Source organism: Triturus cristatus, chromosome 8 (genome assembly GCF_964204655.1).
Source record: "Triturus cristatus chromosome 8, aTriCri1.1, whole genome shotgun sequence".
NCBI lineage: Eukaryota > Metazoa > Chordata > Amphibia > Caudata > Salamandridae > Triturus > Triturus cristatus.
The window spans coordinates 714173293-714197870 of NC_140591.1; positions in this window are offsets into that span (position 1 = coordinate 714173293).

A 24578-nucleotide genomic window follows, 5' to 3' on the forward strand; every position below is an offset into this window, starting at 1 on the left:
GACGTCGCAATCAAGAATGAAGACAATGAAGCGCACAGTAGACGCAACAACGTTCGCATTCTGGGAGTCCCGGAGACTACTGCCACTGGCCTCCTTGACCTCTTTGTTGAAACCTTGCTCACTGACATGTTTGGGAGGGAGTCATTTACCCTTGGGTTTGTGGTGGAACGTGCTCACTGCACCCTGGCCCCAGGCATAACCCAGGCTGTCTCCTGAGCCCAATTGTCGATCGCATCATGAACTACAGAGACCGCGCCTCGGTGCTGCGCCTTGCTAGCGAGTGTGGGGACAGCACATGGCAGGGCTCCAAAATAATGCTCTATCCAGACTTCACACTCATGGTGCAAGAGGCTCGCCGGAAATACAACCGGGTCAAGGCTACCCTCAGAAATGTTGGTCTGAAATATGGAATGTTCTACCCGGCTAGACTGCGAGTTGAGGTCAATCGTCGGGCTCGTATATTCGACAGCCCTGCTGAGGCCCAAGAATTCTGCCACTCTCCCAAACAAAGCAACAACCGAGCGCGAGCGGAGGGTAGCGGGTCCTCCCCTCCTTGTAGCGGCTCCAACGACAGCATGGAACTTTTCTTGAGTGCAGGCACCGGCTGATTTCACTACACTCATCATTGCTCTTTTAGTCGCACACCCATACATTGGGATAAGAACGTATACTATTATGAACTGTTTAAGATGGCTGGCCGACTGGCGTGGCGTTGCCACCCCCCATGGTGTACACCGTTGATCTGTTTCTCATGTTATGGATATACCGATATAGGGATATCTCAATCCTGCTTAAAGTTACTTGGTGTGTCATGTTTTGCTGTTTGACGTGGGTCATGCCTTGTTACTGCTCCAGCGAGGTTGGGTGGGGTTGGGGGGGACAATTTTTTACATTTAAAAGTCTTGTGTTCTTTCTTGCTATGCTCACTGTCCGGTTCATTACTTATTTACAACTGCTTGAATCAGTCATGTCTGTCAGGCTTAGTGAATGGCTCAGTTAGGAAATATTAGTGGTCCCACTGTTTTCTCCTTACTAACTTGGAATGTCAGAGGCCTTAATGATAACCGGAAAAGAAGACACATTGTTCATTACTTGCTAAGTCACAACATTGACATTGCGCAGATACAAGAAACGCCTCTCCCCAAATCTGACCCGGCACACTTTGCATCTAGTTGGGGCGCGCACAGATACTTCCCCAACTTCAGCAACTACACCCACAGCACAGCTATACTCATTCACAAAAGGGTTCCCTTCGGTCTTCGCTCCACCATTGGGGACAGCGAGGGTAGATATGCAATTGTCACAGGCTTACTAAGAGATCATAGCGTTACCCTGATGTGTGTTTGTGCCCCGAACACTGACTCGCCCAAATTGTTTCACTCCTTATATTCCCAGCTGGCACACCTAGACTCAACCCTGTTGCTGATAGGGGGGGGACTTTAACTTCTGTGGTAGGGGATCTCTGTGTATAGTCATCATCTATGAATAGTCCCGCCCATGTGCGGGGACCCCGGAGCAATCAAAATATCTCTTAAGCTGTCCTGCATTTGCAAACCTGCAAAGACACTTAAGAGACAGACAAAATAATACAGCCTAATAACAATATGGCTGCACTGGCCAACACTTCCTCTGAAGTGAACACAAAAGCCAAAATAAAGTTTAAATGTCATTTTTATTCACATCTGACATGTTCCTTTATTGTATCACACTCCCTTCACCAAAATCCCTTTAAACAATAGAGAGGAAGGGGTGGACAGACAAGCCCTATAGGCTGTTATGTGTCTGCTAAAGGGATACCGTGCCTTTAAGGAACTCTCCAGAGACCCCCGGTATCCCAGGATGCACAGCCAAAGCAAGTTACTTTCAGTTCTTTTTTCCGGCTCCTGCTAGCAGGACCCTGGAGCTTGAGCTCTACCCTTTTGGGTGGATATTTGGACTAAATTTTGGATTTTTGGATAAATAGTGTGTTCATTCGATGTCTAGAGCCTTTCTCTACTGCATCCTGCATTTTGGTGCAATTTGCCCACTCTTACCATGGCTTTATTTGATAAATGCCCTGAGTGTGGGAGGAAAAAGGCCAAGACGGACCCACATGATGTCTGTATCCTCTGCTTGTCTTCCTCACATGTCCCTGCTACATGTGCCATCTGCAAGACCTTCTCCAAGAGGACCCTGAGGGACAGAGAGAAGATTCGCCTCCAGGGACAGGAGAAGCAGAGGACAGCTGGGACTTTGGGGCATGGAGGATCTCATTCCCCTTCCTTTGCCCATGCTTCAGCGACTGGAGGGACCTCCGGGCAGAAAAAGCAGCAGACACGACACCTACCGGCTGGTAGATCGCGTTCGACGTCGAAGGCGACGACGTCGACAGCGAGAGGTAAAGCACCGGTGTGTTTGCCGTCGATCCAGGGCTCTGGATCGCGGCGTTCTCGACGTTCGACGTCGAGAGAGGGGCCGGCGAGACCTAGGACTAGGTCGCCGTCGAGGATTCCACGGTCGACGTCGACACACCATCGACGTCGTACCGAGCCCCGCGATGGATCGACGCCGACGACATCGACGCCGAGACACCGGCGAATGCCGTCGAGACAAAGAGGATCGCCGTCGAGTCACAGATCGCCGTCGAGGCACAGATCGCCGTCGAGGCACAGATCGCTGTCGAGGCACAGATCGCCGTCGCGGCACAGATCGCCGTCGAGGCACAGATCGCCGTCGAGGCACAGATCGCCGTCGAGGCACAGATCGCCGTCGAGGCGAAGGAGATCGACGTCGAGGCACGGATCGACGTCGAGGCGAAGGAGATCGACGTCGAGGAGACATCGTTCACCGTCGACGTCGAGGAGACATCGTTCACCGTCGACGTCAAGAGACTCTCCGTCGACCCGACGTTCGACGTCGAGGGGCCACCGGTCGACGTCGAGGGGGCGCCGGACGGCGAGGAGACGCCGTACGAGGTCGACGATCAGTTCGACGTCGGTGACATCTGGTAACACGTCTTCGGTGATTACGATCTCCAGTCGTGGATCTAGGAGGCGACGGCGCTCCCCCTCGTTTACTTCAGCACGGGATAGGCCCGCCAAGAAGAGAAGGGTGGATGGGAGTCCGGACAGTGCTGGTCCTGGTTCTCCTGCAAGGAGTGATGGAGCTCCGCAGCCTCTCCCTCAGCCGCTGCCTCAGAAGCCTCCTACGCCTCCTCCGCCTCCTCCTCCTCCTCCTCTTCCTCCTAAGCGACCTACGCCACCGCCGGTGCCTCAGCTCCCGCCGTCTCCTCGGCTACCGGCGATTCCTAAGGCTCCACGCAGACCGAGGTCAAGCTCTCGATCTCGCCGGAGGTCACGGAGTAGACACAGGTCGTCCACTCACACAAGGCATGGACGACGGAGGTATAGATCTCGTTCCAGAGGCACGAGGTATACGGACTCTTCTGACAATGGACGGCTCTCCCCCTCGCTGTCGGAAACTCCGCCTACTCGAATCTCGCCGGTGGATGATATTGCCACTTTCCAGGATGTGCTGATGAGGGGGGCGGCAAAATTGGGAATCTCCGTAGCAGTCCCGGTTCCCACTACCTCGGTGATATTTGAGACATTGCACAAGGCTCACCTGTCACGCCCCCTCCTTCCTTTGGTTCCGGGTTTGGAGGAACCGGCCATGGAGGTTTTCTTGACACCAGCAGTGGTGAAGTCTGCTCCCTCACGGTTGCAGAAGAAGTACAGGGCCCCTGATTCGGACCCGGCGTTCCTCAGGGTGGACCCTCCCCCGGACTCTGTCATTGTGGTTGCGGCTCGTAAACAACACTCCACGACGCCCTCTTCCACGGCTCCTCCGGATAAGGAGAGCCGCAAGATGGACTCCTTGGGGAGGCGAATGTGCTCTACGTCGGCCACGACTATGAAGGCTGCTAGCGCCTCTGCCCTGCTGGGTCGCTATGACCGATCGCTTTGGGACTCTCTGCAACAGTTTGCTGCCTCCCTGCCTAGGGACAAAAGGGAGGACTTCCAGGAGGTGCAGAACGAGGGCATGATGGTCTCCAACCAGATCATCAGTGCGGCGGGGGATGTATCGTTGCTGGCTGCCCATGGGTACTGTCCTGGAGTGCACATGAGGAGACATTCCTGGCTGAGGCTTACCTCTCTAAAACCTGAAGCGCAGCAAAAGATTGCTAACTTGCCTTTCTCTGGCTCGACGTTGTTCGGGTCTCATGCGGATGACGAGATGGCCCGCATGAAGGCCGAAGCAGAAACCCTGAAGGCCGTGGGGTTGGAAAGACCCAAGGAGCAGAAGAAGTCATTCCGTTCCTATGGCAGGCGTTATTCTAAGCAATGCGGTCAGGGGCGCCAGTCTGGTCACCAACAACAGCACCAGCAACAACAACAATGTGAGAAGTTGGCCTGATGTATGATGTCACTAGTTCTAGTGCACACCTTATATCAGTCCAAATACCCTTATGGTGATTGGTTGTAAAGTCAACCTTATAGACCAGCTATCCTAGTGGTAGCATGGACAAGAGCAGTCTTAGGCTAAACTCTGAATGGCATGTGAAGCCAGCTGTGATACCATATATAATCCCTTGAATACCAAATGAAAGGACACCCCAACAGATATATATATAAAATAAAGTGTATTTATTCTAGTCAAACCCTCAGCACTCTTTATGAGATTAGAGGTAAGTACAACACAGTCTTATTTAAGCATACATTAAGTCACACAGGTAAGTAATACAGTTAGGCCCTAGGGGCCACGCAAACCATATACTAAGTAAGTGGTATAAGGACCACTGTCACGGAAATAGAATAGGCCTAGGCCTAGGGAATCGCTGGGGCTACACTACACTAGCGTTAGTTAGGAAGTGGGAGGCCCACGGGATTCGTGTGCAGAGTGGAAACACTCATGCGTAATGCGTAAAAGTCACTAGCAATAGTACAGTTTAGAAAACGATAGATTTAGGACACTTCCGGAGTAGCTAGGAAGTTGAGACTGGAAAACTAGACACTAGGATAGTCACTATCCTGATGAGCACCGGAGTACCCAAGTTACCTAGCCCACAGGCTGCGGGTGCATAGGGGTGAAGATGCGTCGGTTTTCGTCGTCGACTCCTATGGATGCCTGAAGAAAGATGCTGACAGGCAGTCAGTGAAGAGTGTCCGGTGGATCCCAAGGCTGGGATCAAGAAGAGAGGAGACCTGCAGGCAGAAGGGACAGAGTCAAGGTCACTAGCCAGTGACCACGTGGAACCAGGAAGGAACCAGGCGATGTCGTGAAGATTGCAGGTGAAGGTGAAGCTTGTCGCTGCAGCCAGGAGGACCAGGAAGCGTCAAGGACGACCAGGACCAGGAGGCGAGCTGTCCCACGAAGGCTCTTGCTGTCGGCGGCGTCGAAGTTGGACTAGGACTCACCAAGCCTTGGCAAGCGGAACCCACGAAGAACGGAGGACTTGCTTCTGGTGCAGACCAGGAAGGTCTGGGGTGCTTCTTCTTTGCAGAGAAGCGGGAGCCAGTCTGGAGGAGCCAAACCAGCGCAGAAGATTTCAGGGTGCGTCGTCACAAAGGCCACTAGCCAACGGGCAAGCAACCGGACAGGCGCGGCAAGCAGGAAAATGCAGAAGGGCCCCACGCAGGACTCGTGGAGTGTGGGGGGCTGATCTTCGGTGCAGATGGTGCTTGGGGTTGGGGCTTCTCAATCCCCGGTGCACAACTTCGAGGGTGCCTCCGAAGCTGCGCTGGAAGATACTAGCCACTTTTCCCAGGTAGCCGGTCCCACGTCTCTCGTCGCCTCCACGGATCTCAGCTCGGCTGTGGATGTGGATCAGGGTCGGAGAAGTCTGGAAGTCAAGGCTCTGGTCGGGCTCTGCAGTCGGTCCCTCGTAGAACTTCAGCAAAGCAAAGGGTAGTCTCTTGATGGTGCCTGTTTGACAGGGTAGCCACTCCTTGGCCACAAGGGAGATTCTTCAGTCTTCTTCTTTCGTCGAATGTCGAAGGTCCAGAGTTTCTGTTCAAGTTGCAGGTTCAGGATAATCTAAACTCCTGGGGCTCAGCTACCACTCTTATCCAAATCTGGGGGGCTGGGTTACCTGCTAGGTCACAACTTATGGGTGGGACCTGGGAGGGGGGTGGTTACACCCCCTTCCCTTTGTCCAGTTTCGCGCCAGGACTGGGGCTGGAGAGCCCCAGCACCGGTTTGAACTGGACTATGCACGGGACACCTTGTGTGCCCCAGGCATGTCTCATTCTTTTCATCCCTCCCTGCCCCAATACACTAAGGCCTGTCTGGGGTAGTGCTCGCACCTCCCAAGGCAGGAAACCTATTGTCCAAGCCTCCCTTGCCGGGATCACTCCCAGCAGCAGGAGGTCAGACTCGTGTCTGTGGCAGCAGCATCCATTTTGTGATGCTGGGGCTCTGGTTAACTTTAACCGGGTAAGTAGGTTACAACATGTCTTCTCCCTCTAGAAGGGAGGGATAATATCCTCATCCCCAGAAATGGGATGGGGGTATTATTCCAAAGTGTTAGACACCTTACACGACATGTTTTGATAAAGCCAAACCATAGTTACCATAACCGTTTAAGATTATAAGGCACTTTAAGAGTATATGGTAGGCTATATCATAGAACAGCTATAAGGACATGGTTCCGAAAGCTGCAGACAGGCTCAGCTCATGCTAGAGCACCATCTCACATGTTACCAAGCACTCTGCCTCCAGGATTGTTAAGGCCTGCCATAGGAGTGGCTGATAGGTACACATGTGTCTATATGTAAGTTAGGTATAGGAATACTACACCTAAGCAAGGAGTGATTACACGACCTTGCCCCTGCTTAGTGATCAGCCAGTTGTGTCATAATGGAAGGCCAGGCCAGGGGTGGCATAATACATGCTGCAGCCCCTGGTAGGCCTAGGGTACACCTATGCCCTGGGTACCTAGGGTACACTGTACAGGGGCCAATAAGGTGATCCTATCCAAATGGGTTATGCACCTAAAGTACATAGTATCAATTTAGAGAGAGAACAGCAGGGCTGTGGGTCTGATTAGCAGGCCCACAGCCACATCTAAGTCGAAAACCAGTAAAGCAAAAGCAAAAAGTGGGGGTGAACATAGAAAGCAGACCCTACTCTGCTACACAACCCCCCCCCCCAAACCTAGGGACATTAAACTAACCTTGACCAGTTGAGTCTTCATGTTCTAAGTGGAAATATCTGGAGAGTCCATCTGCATTGGCATGGTCAGTCCCAGGTCTATGTTCCACTGTGAAGTCCATCCCCTGTAGGGAAATGGACCACCTAAGAAGTTTGGGATTTTCACCCTTCATCTGATTTAGCCACAAGAGGGGCTTATGGTCTGTCTGAATCTTGAAGTGAGTGCCAAACAAGTATGGCCTCAGCTTCTTCAGGGCCCAAACCACAGCAAAGGCCTCCCTCTCAATAGCTGACCAACGTTTCTCTCTAGGGGTCAGCCTTCTACTTATAAAAGCAATGGGCTGGTCTTGACCATCTACATTCAGTTGTGAAAGAACAGCTCCCACACCTAACTGAGAAGCATCTGTCTGGACAATGAACTCTTTGGAGTAGTCTGGACTTTTCAGAATAGGTGCACTGCACATGGCCTGCTTCAGGTCATCAAATGCTGTTTGACACCTTACTGTCCACTGAACTTTCTTTGGCATCTTCTTGGAGGTCAAGTCATTAAGTGGTGTCACATTGGACCCATAGTTCTTAACAAACTTTCTGTAGTACCCAGTCAGGCCCAAGAAAGCTCTGACCTGAGTCTGGGTAGTTGGAGGAGTCCAGTCCTTTATGGTCTGGATCTTGCTCTCCAGTGGTTGAACCTGACCCCCACCAACTAGGTGGCCCAGGTATACAACCTTGCTCTGCCCTATCTGGCACTTAGTGGCCTTGATAGTGAGACCTGCCTTTTGCAGGGCCTCTAAAACATTCCTCAGGTGGACCAGGTGATCCTCCCAGGTGGAGCTAAAGACAGCAATATCATCAAGATAAGCTGCACAGTAATCATCCAACCCAGTAAGGACTTGATTCACCAACCTTTGGAAGGTGGCAGGTGCATTCTTCAAACCAAAGGGCATTACCACAAATTGATAATGTCCTCCTGGGGTCGAGAAAGCAGTTTTGGCCTTTGCATTTTCAGCTAGTCTGATTTGCCAGTAGCCTGCTGTCAGGTCAAATGTGCTCAAAAACTTAGCAGCTGCCAGTCTGTCAATGAGCTCATCTGCCCTAGGTATTGGGTGGGCATCTGTCCTAGTGACAGCATTGAGACCTCTGTAATCCACGCAAAACCTCATCTCTCTCTTACCATATTGGGTGTGAGGCTTTGGCACAAGGACTACAGGACTAGCCCAAGGGCTCTCTGAAGGTTCAATGACTCCCAGCTCCAACATCTTTTGTACCTCAACTTTTATGCAGTCCCTGACATGGTCAGGTTGCCTGTAGATTTTACTCTTCACAGGCAGACTGTCACCAGTGTCCACCTCATGGGTGCACCAGGTTGTCTGACTTGGGGTCAGAGAGAATATATGTCTGTAGGACTGCAGAACCTGTCTGCAGTCCTGTTGCTGATGGACAGTGAGGCTGTCAGAAAAGACCACACCATCAACTGAGCCATCATCAGGGTTCTGAGTCAACAGGTCTGGGAGAGGGTCACTCTCTTCCTCCTGCCCCTCATCTGTAGCCATGAGTAAGCCCATGTCTGCCCTGTCAACATATGCCTTCAATCTGTTGACATGAAGCACCCTGTGGGGGCTTCTGGGAGTCCCAAGGTCCACCAAGTAGGTGACTTCTCCCTTTTTCTCAACAATAGTGTGGGGTCCAGACCATTTGTCTTGGAGGGCTGCTGGGGCCACTGGCTCCAACACCCACACCTTCTGCCCTGGCTGGTAAACAGTCAGCACAGCCTTTTGGTCATGCCAAGCTTTTTGGAGTTCTTGGCTTGCCTCAAGGTTTTTAGAAGCCTTCTTCATATACTCTGCCATCCTGGAGCGGAGACCAAGTACATAATCCACTTTGTCAAGTTTGGGTTGTCTGAGAGGTCTCTCCCATCCTTCCCTTACCAAACATAGGGGTCCTCTTACAGGATGCCCAAACAAACGCTCAAAAGGGCTGTAGCCAACCCCCTTTTGCGGGACCTCTCTGTAAGCAAACAGAAGGCAGGGTAAAAGGATGTCCCATCTTCGCCTAAGCTTGTCTGGTAAACCTTTTATCATTCCCTTTAGGGTCTTGTTGAATCTCTCAACAAGCCCATTGCACTGTGGGTGATAGGGTGTGGTGAACTTGTAGTTCACACCACACTCCTTCCACATTGCAGTCAAGTATCCTGACATGAAGTTGGCACCTCTGTCAGAAATGACCTCCTTTGGAAAGCCCACTCTGGAGAATACTCCAAGCAGGGCCCTTGCCACAACAGGAGCTGTTGTGGTCCTCAGGGGAATAGCTTCTGGATACCTGGTGGCATGGTCCACTATCACCAGTATGAATCTGTGCCCAGATGCTGTTTGGGGGTCCATTGGTCCTACAATATCTATGCCCACTCTTTCAAAGGGAACCCCCACCACAGGTAGTGGTATGAGGGGGGCCTTTGTGGTGCCACCTGATTTGCCACTGGCTTGGCAGGTGACACAGGAGCGACAAAACTCCTTGGTATCTTCTGACATATGGGGCCAGTGAAAGTGAGGGACAAGCCTGTCCCAAGTCTTGTTCTGGCCTAAGTGTCCTGCAAGGGGAATATCATGGGCCAAGGTAAGAAGGAAGCCTTTGAACTTCAGTGGTATGACCAACCTCCTGGACGCACCAGGCTTGGGGTCTCTAGCCTCTGAATACAGTAGCCCTTCATCCCAATACACTCTATGGGTACCTTGAGCATTCCCTGCAGCCTCAGCAGCAGCCAGCTGTCTGAGGGGTTCAAGAGAGGGGCAGTCTAATTGAGCCTGCCTCAGATCTGCCCTTGAAGGTCCCCCTGTCCCAAGAAACTCAACCTGATCAGGTTCAAGTTCTTCTAGGACAATTCCTTCAGGGCTCTCAGAATCATCCTCCTGAGAGGGCTGATCCACCACCTGAGGCAGGGGGGGAGGCACAGCCTTAACCCTACTGCTCTTTCTCTTGGGTTGTGACTGGTCCATAGTTTCAGGATCCAGCACTTGTTCAGTGGTGCACTTTTTGGCCTGTGACCTGGTCACAGCAAGGACATGTACATCTATCCCCAGCATTTCTGCATGGGTCCTATACTCCACTTCAGACCAAACTGAAGTTTCAAGATCATTGCCCAGTAAACACTCTACAGGAAGGTCTGAACTAACAACAACTTCCTTGAGGCCAGTTACCCCTTCCCAGGAGAAGTTAACAATAGCCACACTATGGGAGGTAGTGGCATTGCTAGCGTTGGTCACTAGGTAATTCTCACCTAGTATGATCTGTCCAGGGTCCACAAAGGCAGGTGTCACCATTGTGACACTAGCCCCAGTGTCCCTGTAGGCCTGAGCCATTCTTTGGTTGATAAAAGGAGTCTGTCTGTACTTGCCCAGGTTACTGGGGCCTACAGTAGAGGACAAAGCTAAGTCCCCATCACAGATCAGAACAGCCTGAGTAGGTATCCTGACTAGGCCAGAATCCTCCTCAGTTCCCAGGGTTAACCCTACTACACCCTTTTGCTGGGAACCACCACTTACAGCTGGACTAGGGGGTACAGTTGCCTTAGGGGCAATGGTGGCTGGGGGCTTATCCTTTTTGGTGCACTCACTAAACCAATGTGAGTTGGACTTACAATAGTTGCACCATGGTTTCTTTTGGCCATCTTTCTTTTTATCCTTTTTGGGACCATCCTCCCCCTGAGCCTTTTGGGGGCCTGGTGAAGACTTCTGGTCTTTTTGTTTCTGATCATTACCCTTCTGGTCTGCCTTTTTCTGATCACCGCCCTGGTTCTGGTTTTTCTGCTTAACTCTAGTCCTGACCCATCTATCTGCCTTCTTTCCCAATTCTTGGGGAGAAGTCAGATCAGAATCAATCAGGTGTTGATGCAGTAGCTGGTTTTGACAGTTGTTAAGGATTTGCTCTCTCATGATCAAATTATACAATCCTGTATAGTCCTTAACCTTACTTCCCACTAGCCAGCCTTCCAGAACCTTAGTGGCACAATCTACAAAGTCAGTCCAGTCCTGAGTCTGTGTCTTCTGGGTATCCCTGAACAATAACCTGTATTGTTCAGTGGTTAGGCCAAACCCATCAATTAGAGCACTCTTCAGGACAGTGTAATTGTCTGCATCCTCATCACTAACTGTGAGGAGCTTGTCTCTACCTTTCTCAGAGAAGGAGAGCCACAAGATAGCTGCCCACTGACTTTGGGGTACCTGCTGTACTTTGCAAGCTCTCTCCAAAGCAGTTATCCATTTGTGGATGTCATCCCCACACTTGTAGGGAGGGACAATCTTGCTCAGGTTTCTATTATCATAGTGCCTGTCTCTATCCTTAGGGATATTGCTGCCATCAGTGGGTTCTGACCCACTTAACTTTTCCTCTCTAGCCAGAGCAAGCTTCTCCTTGGCAAGGGCAAGTTCTTCCCTCTGAATCCTCAGATTAGCTTCCCTCATTCTGGCTTCATGCTCCTTTCTCTCAGGGGAAGTCATTCCCCTGTGAGAGGAAGCATTAGAGATGCTAGAGACATGGGAGTGGATGGATTCCCTTGAAGGGGATCTGTCCCTCCTGCTTCTCTGTGTAAGCCCACTTGGGGGTCTGTATGGAGGGACCCCATGCAAACTCCCATGTAAGCTTAGGTTAGCCTGGCTAAGTCTTCCTACTTGGCCCTGGCTGTCTACCTCTTCATCTGAAGTCCCATCTGACTTATCTGTGGTGGGTAGACCCTCCTTTGTACCTAGGGTACTGGCCTGTGAGGCCCTGAGAGCATCATACTCCTCTAGGAGTTGCACTAGCTGAAGGAGGGTAGGGTTTGCACCCTGTTTTAACTTTCTGGAGGTACACAATTGTCTCATCTCCTGAAAAGTTAGGGTATCATATCTAGAGGGAGTCTTCTTCAGACCTGCCCCTCCTGAGAGAGCATCTACTTGATCTCCTCCCAGAGACATGATCTAGTGAGGGTGTGGTGTGTGCACCTACCTACACTAGTTGTTTCTACTAAACCTCTCTGGTAGTTGTAGTCAGGGTGTGTTACTCCCTTCAACCTACAACCACTAAGTCCAGTAGGACTTAAGTATTATAATCTATGTTATATGTACCTAAACAATATCTGTGTGATCTTTCAATTTAGTATCTCAAGATTACAATGGTATTACAACAGCAAGCTCAGATCCCAACCGCTGCTCACCAATGTGAGAAGTTGGCCTGATGTATGATGTCACTAGTTCTAGTGTACACCTTATATCAGTCCAAACAACCCTTATGGTGATTGGTTGTAAAGTCAACCTTATAGACCAGCTATCCTAGTGGTAGCATGGACAAGAGCAGTCTTAGGCTAAACTCTGAATGGCATGTGAAGCCAGCTGTGATACCATATATAATCCCTTGAATACCAAATGAAAGGACACCACAACAGATATATATATAAAATAAAGTGTATTTATTCTAGTCAAACCCTCAGCACTCTTTATGAGATTAGAGGTAAGTACAACACAGTCTTATTTAAGCATACATTAAGTCACACAGGTAAGTAATACAGTTAGGCCCTAGGGGCCACGCAAACCATATACTAAAGAAGTGGTATAAGGACCACTGTCACGGAAATAGGATAGGCCTAGGCCTAGGGAATCGCTGGGGATACACTACACTAGCAACAGTTAGGAAGTGGGAGGCCCACGGGATTCAGGTGCAGAGTGGAAACACTCACGCGTAATGCGTAAAAGTCGATAGAATTACTAGCAGTTAGAAATTAACAGTTTAAGGACACTTCTGAAGCAGCTAGAGAGTCGAGACTCGGAAACTAGACCCTAGGATAGTCACTACCCTTGTGAGCACCGAAGTACCCAAGTTACCTAGCCCACGGGCTGCGGGTGCATAGGTGTGAACGTGCGTCGGGTTTCGTCGTGGACTTCTATGGATGCCTGAAGGAAAGTTGCTGACAGGCAGTCAGTGAAGAGTGTCCGGTGGATCCCAAGGCTGGGATCAAGAAGGGAGGAGACCTGCAAGCAGAAGGGACAGAGTCAAGGTCACTAGCCAGTGACCACGTGGAACCAGGAAGGAACCAGGCGATGTCGTGAAGATTGCAGGTGAAGGTGAAGCTTGTCGCTGCAGCCACGAGGACCAGGGAACGTCGAGGACGACCAGGACCAGGAGGCGAGCTGTCCCACGAAGGCTCTTGCTGTCGGCGGCGTCGAAGTTGGACTAGGACTCACCAAGCCTTGGCAAGCGGAACCCACGAAGAACGGAGGACTTGCTTCTGGTCTGCAGCAAGTCCTCCGTTCTTCGTGGGTTCCGCTGGTCTGGGGTGCTTCTCTTTTGCAAGGAAGCGGGAGCCAGTCTGGAGGAGCCAAACCAGCGGTGAAGATTTCTGGATGCGTCGTCACAAAGGCCACTAGCCAACGGGCAAGCAACCGGACAGGCGCGGCAAGCAGGAAAATGCAGAAGGGCCCCACGCAGGACTCGTGGAGTGTGGGGGGCTGATCTTTGGTGCAGATGGTGCTTGGGGTTGGGGCTTCTCAATCCCCGGTGCACAACTTCGAGGGTGCCTCTGAAGCTGCGCTGGAAGATACTAGCCACTTTTCCCAGGTAGCCGGTCCCACGTCTCTCGTCGCCTCCACGGATCTCAGCTCGGCTGTGGATGTGGATCAGGGTCGGAGAAGTCTGGAAGTCAAGGCTCTGGTCGGGCTCTGCAGTCGGTCCCTCGTAGAACTTCAGCAAAGCAAAGGGTAGTCTCTTGATGGTGCCTGTTTGCACAGGGTAGCCACTCCTTGGCCACAAGGGAGATTCTTCAGTCTTCTTCTTTCGTCGAATGTCGAAGGTCCAGAGTTTCTGTTCAAGTTGCAGGTTCAGGATAATCCAATCTCCTGGGGCCCAGCTACCACTCTTATCCAAATCTGGGGGGCTGGGTTACCTGCTAGGTCACGCCTTATGGGTGGGACCTGGGAGGGCGGTGGTTACACCCCCTTCCCTTTGTCCAGTTTCGCGCCAGGACTGGGGCTGGAGAGCCCCAGCACCGGTTTGAACTGGACTATGCACGGGACACCTTGTGTGCCCCAGGCATGTCTCATTCTTTTCATCCCTCCCTACCCCAATACACTAAGGCCTGTCTGTGGTGGTGCTCGCACCTCCCAAGGCAGGAAACCTATTGTCCAAGCCTCCCTTGCCGGGATCACTCCCAGCAGCAGGAGGTCAGACTCGTGTCTGTGGCAGCAGCATCCATTTTGTGATGCTGGGGCTCTGGTTAACTTTAACCGGGTAAGTAGGTTACAACATGTCTTCTCCCTCTAGAAGGGAAGGATAATATCCTCATCCCCAGAAATGGGATGGGGGTATTATTCCAAAGTGTTAGACACCTTACACGACATGTTTTGATAAAGCCAAACCATAGTTACCATAACCGTTTAAGATTATAAGGCACTTTAAGAGTATATGGTAGGCTATATCATAGAACAGCTATAAGGACATGGTTCCCGAAAGCTGCAGACAGGCTCAGCTCATGCTAGAGCACCATCTCACATGTTACCAAGCACTCTGCCTCCAGGATTGTTAAGGCCTGCCATAGGAGTGGCTGATAGGTACACATGTGTCTATATGTAAGTTAGGTATAGGAATACTACACCTAAGCAAGGAGTGATTACACGACCTTGCCCCAGCTGAGTGATCAGCCACTTGTGTCATAATGGAAGGCCAGGCCAGGGGTGGCATAATACATGCTGCAGCCCCTGGTAGGCCTAGGGTACACCTATGCCCTGGGTACCTGGGGTACACTGTACAGGGGCCAATAAGGTGATCCTATCCAAATGGGTTATGCACCTAAAGTACATAGTATCAATTTAGAGAGAGAACAGCAGGGCTGTGGGTCTGATTAGCAGGCCCACAGCCACATCTAAGTCGAAAACCAGTAAAGCAAAAGCAAAAAGTGGGGGTGAACATAGAAAGCAGACCCTACTCTCCTACAGCAACCTTACAGCCCAAGACACATACCTATCGGAAATCGCATTGGTTTATTTAGAAAAGCACATGCAGGACTTCTTTGCCACACAGATCACAGAAGACGAGGTCCTTGAAGCCACTGAGGCCCATCGAGGCTCCTCGACCCCTGGTCTGGACGGTTTTACAGGGCACTTCTACAAAGCATTCAAAGACCTGCTGGCACCTCAAATGATTGAGGTTTATGCAGAGGCCCTCGAGAGGCAAATGCTTCCCCCTACTCTCCGTGAGGCTGTTATTATACTCCTTCCCAAACCCGGCAGAGACCCGTCACTCTGTGGATTATACCACCCCCTATCGTTATTAAACTTAGACTATAACATTTTGGCCAAAAATCTCGCAATGCATCTGTCCCTCGTAATGGAATTCATAGTTTCCCCGGTCCAATCTGGCTTTGTCCCCCACTGATCCACCTCTCTGAATCTTCAGACTCTTTTTTCGATACTCCACAGAATCAACCCTGAGGTCCCCGCGGCCGCCATCCTGTTGGTCACTGAAAAGAAGTTCGACTCCTTAGAGTGGCTCTTCTTCCTATCCGTCATGCGACGCTTGGGGATGCCTCTGGGATTCACTGCCACCACTGAATTGTTGTATACCCGCCCCACGGCGAGACTTCGATTGAACGGTACACTCTCCCGCCCCTTCTCGCTATTCCGCAGTACGCGACAAGGCTGCCCCCTGTCTCCGCTACTGTTCATCCTCTCCATGGACCCTCTAATTCGACATTTCCAGGAGAAATACTTGCATAGAGGCATCCAATTTAACACGGGCCTTCTCCTGGTCTCCCTTTACGCGGACAACACCATTCTATACGTCAGGGAACCACACGTTAATTTGAAACTCCTTATTAGGGAAATAATCAGGTTTGGAAAACATTCCGGCCTTAGCATCAACTGGCGCAAATCGGTTATATTCCCCCTAACCTCCAGCACACAGCGATGGGGATGCGAATTCCCCCTCGAGTGGTGCACTGACTCCGTGAAGTATTTAATCATTCATATCCATTTAGACAAGGCCCACATCCTCCGCCTGAATTATGGACAGGCGATTGACGCCCTGGAGGAGAATGTGTAGAGATGGCTGCGACTTCCATTGTCCATTGCCGGCAGAGTAGCGCTAATTATGATGGTGTTTCTCCCCAAATTTTTGCATCTCTTCAATAACATCCCCATACTCCTCCCTAACAGTTTCTTTGCAACTTTGCGCTCCCACCTCGTCAGATTGGTCTGGGGAGGCGAGCGGGCCGCGTGCGTTGGCAAATACTGACCCTGCCATATCAGAGATGGGGATTTGGAGTTCCCAATTTCCAGCTCTATTATCTAGTGGCTCAATGCAGTTACGCCTGTGCTTGGTTCCACCCTGACGCTAGAATCCCCTATCTCTGGCCCCAGGCAGACTTCGTCTTGCCGGGTAAGCTATCTGCGGTGCTGCCAAGGGGCGTGCCCAGAGACCCCAATGACAGACAAACTGTTTCCACCAACAGTTGGGCTTGAGGAAAGCTGAAGCGGGTACTACCAAACTATTCTCATATGCTCTTCCCGTTCCCTAGACCGCTGGCTACCAATCACGGGGGAAAGATTGGTACAACGCACCTTGACTAAATTTGACATCACTAAAATGGGAGATCTATTCCCGGATGGCCACAAGGTCTCGGCAACAGACGAGGAGCGATTCTGTGACGCCACCTTCATGGATCGATTCATTTTGGGTCGACTCCGCTCAGCGGTTTGGGCCTCTTTGCCTGGTTTCCCCATTGAACCAGATTCGTTCTCTCTTCTCTCCATGGTCATTGAAAGCCCGAGAGGGAAACACATTGTATCTAAGCTATATAAAGCATTCTCTGATATCATTACGGTCACAGACGACAAGATTCGTAAACACTGGGAAGACGATTTAGGGCATCTCATCACAGACGACCAAAGGGCCCAATGCTGTGCAGTTACGAAAGAGGGATCCTTAAACAGCCGGCACAAGTTGCTTCATTTTAAATTTCTACGTAGGGTGTACATTACCCCGGCGAGATCCCACAGGCTAGACCCATCCAGGCCAAACAACTGTCCTAAATGCAATGCCCCGCACGCTGACTTTGCCCATCTCACATGGACATGCCCCAAGATACAGTCGTACTGGGAAGATGTACACAGGACCCTAGGTGCTATGACTAATCTGACCCTGACCCCCACTCCCGAGATTGCACTGCTAGGCTATGAGGTGAACTTCCCCAAAGGGATTCGGAGGTACGCCGCCATGGGTTTCCTACTAGCTAATAGGGAGATTGCGCTACATTGGGGGAAAACGACAGCACCCACACTATAAAACTGGTTAAACAGCCTAGCGTACTGCAACACCAACAGCAAAATCTATTCCACCACACTACCACGTTCATCCCGTCCTAAAGATATCTGGGGGCCCTTCAGGGCTTACGTAACGACAGAGCACCGAGCCACTGGCTCTCAAGTTGAACAGGGCATAGTCCCGTCCGGAGTGGGATGAGCTGCTGGTACATCCTAAACCCCTTGGCTAAACAATTGTTTTCTTTTTTTGTTTTCTTTTTTCTCTCTGTTAATTATTGAAGCTACACTTTTCGTTTTCCTGTATACCCATGTCATTGTCTTAATTACAGGAGAACGTAATGTTGGGCAGATGGGAATGGACGATCTGGTCCAGCACCTAAGGTCATTCCAGTGGGACAGTATGTATATGGAAATCGTCATTACTCACACTGCACTGTATAATTCTTGACATGTTCCTTAATATGGACGACTTCTGTACCTTATTTGATTAATGTAACGCTGACAGTGAGCACTCATGCTTGTAGTATTGTAACCCTTGAAGATGGTAAATAAGGTTTATAAGAAGAAAAAAAAGCAAGTCAGGGAGATCTTAGATCAACTTGAATATCAGGGCTTAATAGAAACTTGCACCCCTTCAATGAATAATCCTTTGTTTCCTGTAATGAAACCCGATAATTCATACCATCTAGTTTTAGCCTACAGACATCTTAACATATGCCCAAAAACATTGGCAGTACAGAATGCGCACAGTGCCGCATCAATGAATAACATTGTGCGTACAAAATACAAAACGTCACTAGATATCTCAAATGGATTTTTCTGCCAAAATGCTGTCAAATACCTGCCTGAAAGCAGGTATTTGACAGCATTCTCAGCGCTCAGTTCTAAGCGTCAATTCTGTCGAAGGATATAAGAATAGCCCCGGTTTGTTCTCAACTAGGGTAACAGAGTTACTCCAAAATTTGGATGAAGAGGCATTCTCCTACATAGATGATATTTATCTGACGGATGATGATTTAATGGACCATTTGGCCAGGGTGAGCAACATCATTTTGGGGTTCACTTCTGAGGGCTACAAGTTCAACTTTAAAAAATCCAAAATAGCCCACCTCAATGTCCTATTTTTGGCAAATGAGCTTTCAAGTGAATGGAAATGTCTAGCAGCTAACTTTTTAGAAAAGTATGCGCTGCTCCAACCTCCAAAATCTCTGAAAAACATACATACAAACAGTATTGGGATTCCTGAATTTTGTTAGAACATACATTTTGGATTACGCTGAAAAATTAAAACCTCTCTATGATTTAATCTGACCTGATTTTTCAGTTAGACATTGGACACATGAAAACACAGATATACGTTGTTCCTTACAAGCTGACATGATAGCTTCTAAACACTTTGACAGACGTATAAATAGCTCAAATTTGGTGATCTGTGTAATTGCGGGTCAATCGGGGTATACTTACCTAACCTTCAATGAAAGCTTAACAGTGCCCATAGTATACAAATCACACTTGTACACAAACGCTGAAATGCATTTTGCTTCGACAGAAAAATCCTGACAGCAGTACAGACTACTGTAGTGAGAGAAAGAGCACTGGCACAGGGGAAACAAATAATTGTCTTAACTCCAGTACCGGCATAATGGAAGCTGTCATTGCTTCACGCAAAAACAGCTCAGCTGTACCAAAGAGCTTTCCACTTAAGTACTTCTACAAGTTAGATGCAAAGAACATTCTGTATGCTCAATTTCCAGGAGTGGAGGATAGAGTAATACCAAACATGGATCGCAGATTAGGTTTTATTATAGCTGCACACAAGGGTCTAGGTTCTGCACACGGAGGGATAACCACAACTGTTTCACTATTGAAACAACACTATTGGTGGCTAGGTTTAACAAAACAAACAAAAGCATTTGTTCTTAAGTGCAACATCTGCCAGCAGATGAAAGTTTCTACCGTAGCACACCAGGCACAAACACCATTACTAATATCAGACAGACCTCTCGCTTGTGTCTATTTTGACCACTGCGGCTCCTTACAGTCTGATGGGGCATACAAGTACATATTGGTGGCAGTGGATTCATGTTCTGGATTCCTGTGGGTAACTGTTATAAAAAATGTGCGAGTCTTCATACGGACATACACAGTTGGCACATTACATTCTGACCGTGGCCCCGTGTTTAGCTCTAGGGCTTACAAGGAACCCTTGGGAAGTTTGGATGTAGCACTGCGGTACTCCTCTCAGTACCATCCCGAGGGAAATTCAGTCGTGGAGAGGAAAAACCGGGACTTATAACAACAAGGGTAATCGGTTAGGGTGGTAGTTGGGTAGTCAATCACCTATACGGGGTCCAGAGGGCACTAAATCAAATGCCAAGAAGTTCCCTTGGAGGTGTCACCCCTTACGAAATCCTATTTGGAACGAGAATGTGGGTACCTGATCTCCATTGTGAAAGCACAGAGGCGGATGAATAACCTTTTGATATCGATAAATGTTTAGCTGTTTTACAACAAAATTCAAGTGAAACACAAATATCAATTCGGCCTAACACCGACATCTACAATCGATTTGCCACTACAGGAGACATCGGCCAGTTCATCAAAAGCTGCTGAGCTACCAAACATAGATCCCCTGGCATCGTGCACCCAACTAGAGGGGTGACTTACCATGCCAGGGCAACATGCTGTAGGCATGGCACACAGGGACTCTTCACTTTGTTCTGCACCAAAACATGCCGCCTGCACTCGCAGTGTGTGTGTGTGTAAAGGTACAGGGTCTCTATGGGTGGCATAATAAGTGCTGCAGCCCTTAAAGGCCTTCCCTGGCCACAGTGCCCTTGGTACCTGTGGTACCATTTCTAAGGGACTGACCTGTGGCCAAAGAGTGCCAATTGGGTTTTGTTTTTAACGCAGGTTAGGGAAAGAACATAGGACCTGGGTACCTGTTTGGCAGGAACCCAGGGCACACTCAGTCAAAGTACATCAGCAGTTTAGCAAAAAGTGGGGGAAACTATGCAAAAAGAGGGCACTTTCTTACAGTTTATAAAGCTGAGAGTGTGGGTAGCATGCTTGACTGATGATAAAAAACTGCTTTTCTTCCACGAATTTCGTGTCACACCCATCTTCGTTGACAAAATAATTTTGCGATCTCGATAAGAGAGGACTGGAAGTTCATGAACACACTGTTAGTAAATTGCCCCTGAAGCGAGGTCTCAAAAGTATCCGGTCAGGCAAAATCAAAAGTGTAATGTCAACACAATGCCGCACCAACATGGCAGCCATTTTAGGAGATTGGAAAGACTGCCATTGAGGTAGGGGTTACCACAACAATGTGAAAAGAGCCGCTGAGGTACAGTCAATGCCTCACTAATACCATCATGTGAATCTGAAGGACACGCTACTACCCCTCTTCAGTCTTTGGCAGGCCCACCTGAACTGCACCTTCAGCAGTGCCTACTGAGTTTTTGTCCCACTCTGGACAGACACACTTTATTTGTGCATGTGCCATTGGTGGCTGAGTTTTTACTGCATGTTTTATGTCAAGGAGGCAGTACGAATATTTTGAGCCAGATCCCTAAGGTGACAAACACTTTAGCTTCATAAACGTGAACCTCAAAGATTTTTTTTCTGCAGTGGGACATCTTTTGTGTATACAGTTTGTGAAGTGAGATTGATTCTGGTGGTCTGCCCATTAATAAGCCAGCCTTTATAAATTATTGATTTGTAGTTTTGTCTTTCTTAAAGTTTGTTTACAGCACATATATGTATATTCTTTCTCTCCACCTTTTCCTGGGCAACATGCAAGTAGTCAGTTCTTCGCCACCGTTTATGAAAGCTCTGGGTGATCCTCTCATAGCATGAGGACAGTGGCTGCATGCCTTTGAGACATCTTTTAATGCAATTGGTGCCTCCATATTCAGATTAGAGAAAAATACATGTTTGCTGTTACATTCTCTAGGTTTTGGGGGCAGGGCAATTTATAAGCATCTGCCTGATTTACTTTTACGAGAGTGAGGTGCTAGATTAAGATCAGGTTTGATTTCCACCCCAGTCCAGTAGTGTGGAGTTACAAAATTTTAAAAAGAATTCAGAGACAAGGAGGAAATTTCAATATATTACGACCCTTCGCAGATTGGTTTCAGACTACCTGTTTGAGAAATTCACCGATCAGTTAGTGAGAGATCAATTTATTAGTCATTACTAAAATGGAAGTATTCAACAGAAATGGTTGACCATCTGAAATCTGAGTTAGAAAACATACTTGAAACAGTAAATTTAGGAGCATATACACCTAAATGGTGTCAGTAAGAGATCTGACAAAACTCGTTCTGAAGCTGTGGGTGTAGTTCAACATAGGGCGATAAAGTAGTTAATGAAAACAAGGCAGGAAGAAGCAGTTTTTAAAACAAAGGAATATTTAGTTAATATGGATTTTCCTGAACATGGTAAAGGAAGCAAATCTTGCCTGCAAAGAATGTGGAATGTAGATCATAGGAGAAGGTTGAACATTTTGTGAAAGTATGTGATAGTGCGATGTTGAAGGAACCATAAGAGAGATTGACTGTCCTGGTGAACAGCTCTGTTAGACCTGACATCCTTGGCGTGAGTTTTTCCCCTATCTTTTGCCTCTGCTACCTGGATTTTTGATGCTGTGCTGGATTTCGTTTTTGCTGGTTTAGATGCTTTGGACACTCTGCCACTGCTAATCAGTGCCAGAGTGTAAGTGCTCCCTGTGTAAAATATCATATTGATTGGATATACCTGATTGGCATATTTGTATCACCCTGAAGTCCCTAGTAAAGTGCACTATGTGTGCCAGGGCTGATGATGACAGATGCTACGAGTGGGCCTGCAGCGCTGATTGCACCACCCACATGAGTAGCCCTAAAATGGTGTCTCAGGCCTGCCACCGCAGGCCTGCTTGCAGTCCCCGGACTGCCATGTCACCCTGGTCAGTGTCCCCACTGACTAGGCCTAACCCTCCCCTTTTTATGCACATTAGTCATCCCTATTGAAGGCCCAAGGTACCCCCCTGGGCAGGGTGCAGTGTATGTAAAAGGTGGAGCATGTACTAGTGCAGGTACCATGCTCTGGTAGTGAACAGCGGCCATTTTGCGTGTTCACTGCTGCAAGGTTATCTTGCTCCATAGGCTAACATGGGGGAGGCTGGTGCCAATGGCTATCCGCCTATCTTCCCATAGGAACAAGATAAGACATGAGTGTTTGATATCCCTGAGCTCAGCATTTGATAACACATCTTTTAGGCGAGGTTGTTTTTAAATCCTGAGTTGGAGAATAGTACTTTTTAGAGAGTAGCTGTTCTCTTGTCTGACCCTTCTGTGTGCCTGGGCATGCTTGTGGATTGACTGTCTGGCTTGAGAGTGACAGGGGCTGGGGATCCCCCAGGAGGTTGGCTGAGTCAGCCCTTTGCTGAATGGCGACATTTGCAAGTAGAGTGGAGGGAGGAGATAGCACCTGGGAGTGAATAGGGCTGTGCCTGCCTGCCCCACTGCTGGCTCCACCTCCTGCTGGGCGGCTGACGACTCTGCCCCTCACTCTGAAAAGAAAGCAGAAGCCAGGAAAACAAAGTGCTCCAGCAACACCCAGAACTGGATCAGACCGGGCTCAGGACCCACTTGCACAAAGACTTCAAAGACTTTTAGGGGTATAAGTACAAGACCCCTGACAACAGATTTTCAGATTCTACAATCAAGAGGAACCTCTGCTGAAAGACGGACTGCTGAAGGACTGAAGGAAGATTGCCTTGCTGTGTGCTCTAAGGGCTGACCTGTTCTGCTGTGCAACTGAAGCTGAGGAGGAGAAAGGGCCTTGCTGTGTGCTGTGGCCCTGCCTACTTGACCTGACAAGACTTTGCTGTGTGCTGTGTCTTCAACACTGAATCTCCAAGGGCCTGAGAAGAGCTGGCCTCCTGTTTTGCAACCCAGGGACAGAAAGGTTGCCAAGACTTTAAGACTCTGCTGCGTCCCCTCTGTGCTGCTGTGTGCTGCAAGGACCGTGGGCTGTTTCTGCAAAGTTCCTAAACATCTGCCCCGGGGAATGCGCTAGCTGCTCTCTGTGTTGCTTGAGAGCGCCGCGCTGACCCTTGCCTGGAATCGACTGCCGTGAGGAAAAGATCGACGTGCTTATCGGCACGTGTATTGCGGTGGCCAAGAGATCTTGGGCGTCCCCTGAGCTGCTGCGAAGCTTGGCGGTGTCTCGATCGACCCGCTGACTCGGGGTGCCTCGAGACATCCTGCCCGCAATTTACCGCCACGGCCCGGGGCCCGAAATCGCTTCGAAGCTGTGTTTCCCCGTTCCGCAAAGCCGCGGAGAAAGGAGCGAGAAGGCCGCGACCTGATTGGTTGGCGGCGGAGGCTTGGCCGGTTGAGCCGCACTGCGATTGGCTGACACCCAGTGACGTCCGCCGTCGTCACTGGAGGCTCGTCGAGGGAGCCGCGACCGGATTGGTCCATCGCTCGGGAGCTGGGGAAGCCCTGCACCGAACAGCCTGAGAGGTGCGCTTTAATAATACGCGCAGAGGCGCCGCCAGAGGAACGTGGCTATCCAAACACCAAGGGCCTACGAACTGATTCTTTTTCGTGAGTACTGAATCACACAAAGAGACTAGAGACTATCTTCTTACGATCTTGACAACGCAAGAAAGCGAGTAATGTGCAAACCCTTTTGATACTTGATTGCCACTGCTGAAACTAGATAAAGTTATATTTTTAATATACTTACCTGTGTGGTCTACGTTTGTGGTGTACTAGGGGGGTCATTGTGGTTGTTACGTGCAAATACTTTACACATTGCCTTGGGGATAAGCCTGTCTGCTCGAGCCAAGCTACCTAGAGGGTGAGCAGGGGTTATCTACCGTGTGTGTCCCTGTACCCTGACTAGAAGCAAGGGTCCCTATTTGGTCTAAGGTGCTTACCTCTGCCAACTAGAGACCCTCAGATCTAACATTGGTGGTCAGCCGTGCGGATTAGAACCAGCATTTGCACTTGACCTGCAGTGATTCTTTGTACATCACTAGTCTAGTTAGCCGTTACATATTGCACAAAGTTTTTGGAAGACCTAGAAAGCATCATGTCTCTGAATGGAGTAGGCGAGGAGGTGGAATTGCAATTTGAAGTAGAAAAGTTGCTCACATATAAGAAGGATCAA